Source organism: Dipodomys merriami, unplaced genomic scaffold (genome assembly GCF_024711535.1).
Source record: "Dipodomys merriami isolate MVZ:Mamm:240054 unplaced genomic scaffold, mDipMer1.0.p SCAF_1744, whole genome shotgun sequence".
NCBI classification, from domain to species: Eukaryota; Metazoa; Chordata; class Mammalia; order Rodentia; family Heteromyidae; genus Dipodomys; species Dipodomys merriami.
Genome location: NW_027203098.1, coordinates 35548 through 38229, shown reverse-complemented (window position 1 = coordinate 38229; position 2682 = coordinate 35548).

Here is a 2682-nt window from a genome sequence, read left to right as displayed (position 1 = left end):
ACACCTTATTTTCAGTTGAAAGCCATTTGTATATTTTTTTAATCTTTCTGTGACCAGTAGAAATTGACAGAAACAAAGCTGTGACATTTTGAGTGTAACTTGTAAAAAAATATGGCAGCTTCTAGTTTTGCTCTTGAATGCTAATGGTCAGAATGTAAAGGCTTTTGGTTAGAAGGCTAAATGAAGAGAGAAGAGATGTAGAGAGAAGAAGAAAGGTAGAGGGAGGGAAGAAGGAAGGGAGGGGAATGGAAGAGGAGGAGGAGGAAAAGGAAAGTAAGAAAAGGAGGAGAAGGAGGGGGAGAAGAGGAAAAAAGAGAAGTCATGCCACCATAGTCAAATTGGCCAGCAACACAGCAGACCCTAGAAGATGTGACCTCAGCAGATGCTAAACTGAGCAGCTAACGACAACTCAAAAGTCAGAACCATGAGAACTGATGTTTCCTGCTGTTGTTTTAACTCACTAAATTTTGCTTGGGCTTGTTACATGGTAGTGGAAAATGTAACTGTCCTTTCTAAATGTAAAACCATGTTAAGCCATGGGAGTGACAATAAAACCAAAAATTCTAACTGCCTTCCATGAGCCTAAAGTCCAAGTGAAGCATCACACACACACAAATACACACACACTTACACACACACACACACACACACACACACACACACACACACACACACACACACAAGTGTTTTCCTTTTTGACAGTTCAAACTCAGGGCCTTGCACATGGTAGGCAGGCATTCAAGCACATGACAAGCCCTTTTGGGCAATGGTTATATTTGGGATCCTCCTACTTCATGATTCTTACTCTTCCTAACATGATGGATGTGCACTAATGTACCATGGTTCTTCCACTGAGATAGAGTCCCTGAACATTTCTATGTTGGCTGGCCTCTACCTTGTATGCTCCATTCTCAGGCTCCTGCATGTAAAACTATGTGATAAGTTCTGACAGGGGTGGCATAACTAAGAATGCTTCCTGCCTTCCATGAGCTTAAAATCCCAGGGGAGACATCACACACACACACACACACACACACACACACACACACACACACACACACACACACACTCAAAAAGAGAGAGAGAGAGAGAGAAACAGAAACACATACATATACAAAATAACTTGAACATTAGAATTGGAGATCCAGACAGTTCTTTTCCTTTCTTTCTTTTTTTTGCAATTTTTTATTGTGATTATATAAATTTCACAAATTTCACAGTATTGTGGGATAGTGATACTTAGTTAAAGTCACAAACACATTTGGATATTTGTAACATACAGAATTTGCAGGCCAACCAGAATTATCTATATATTTGATGGCTTGGGCAGCCATGTACCAGATGATTTCAGACATGTAATATATCCCACCAGCCTGATGTTCACCACCCCTTTTAGATGTTAGGAAGTTATTAGAGTAGGAAGAATACAATAAAGGACAAGTTGGCTTCCTTACAGACTTATAGGAAGAAACTGCCAAATCTTTTAATAGCCAGGAAATTGAAGGACTAGTTTTGAAAGTTGAAGTTCTGAAATTTGCACCTATTTTGCTGATGTGTTTTTCATGAGCTGAGACCACATCTTCAGCTTCTGTATATTAAGAAACATTTTGGCTGTGTTTTATGTAATAAACCTACCCAGAACGTATTGTCTCTAATGATTAAGAGTTGCTAGGTGATGAGCAGGTGTGTAGATAGGAATTCAACATGATATCCCCCAGATAAATTCTCTAGACACTAACCTACATTTGGAGTCTTCTTTACTCTCATGTCCCTGTCCTAGTTTTCTGCACTTTATCCTATTACACTAAAATAAATGGTTGCTGAACTACTTTGTTAGAGTCTCTCTCTCTCTCTCTCTCTCTCTCTCTCTCTCTCTCTCTCTCTCTCTCTCTCTCTCTCTCTCTCTCTCTCTCTCTCTCTCTCTCTCTCTCTCTCTCTCAGCTATTAATACAGATTTGGGGGGGGAGGTCCTGGATCTCAAATTCTTGTTAATTGCATCGACACTGGGAAGCTGAGGGATGTCTTTATCCCATTCCTACTTTACTACTTCCTGATGAAAAATGAAAGGAGCATGCTTGTTACAGAAACCAGGACTTGTGGTGATGTCAGTACATGGAACTTGATGAGGAACTCTTGTTACTACTATGAGGACCAACAGGGAGATGAGTTTCTAGAAGATTAGTATGTGATGTCTCTATCATATTTGCTCAATATATTAGAATGAGAAAATAAAGAATACAACACTTAGATGGGCAGCAACCTTGAAACCCAGGGAAGATTTTTCTCATATTCAGAGTTCACCAGGTGTAGTTTATGTTTCTTCAGGAAGTAGTGAATATATTACTTCTAGATGTGTTTTAGTAAAGCTTAGCACCTAGTTGGCGTTGGCTTTAATGCTATTGTCTTTTGTTTTGTTTTGTGCTGGTACTCAAGCTTGAGCTTAGAGCCCGCACACCATCCCTTAGCATTTTTGCTCCAGGCTGTCACTCTTAACACCTGAGCGACAGCTTGATTTCTGGCTTTTTCATGGTTAATTGAAGATAAGAGTCTCACTGACTTCTCTGCCCGGCTAGTTTTGAGCCTTGGTCCTCAGATCTCAGCCTCTGAGTGTGTGGCATTACAGATGTGAGCCACTGGCCCTCAGCTGTAATGCTGTGTAATGGATTCAAGTCCATGGCCAAA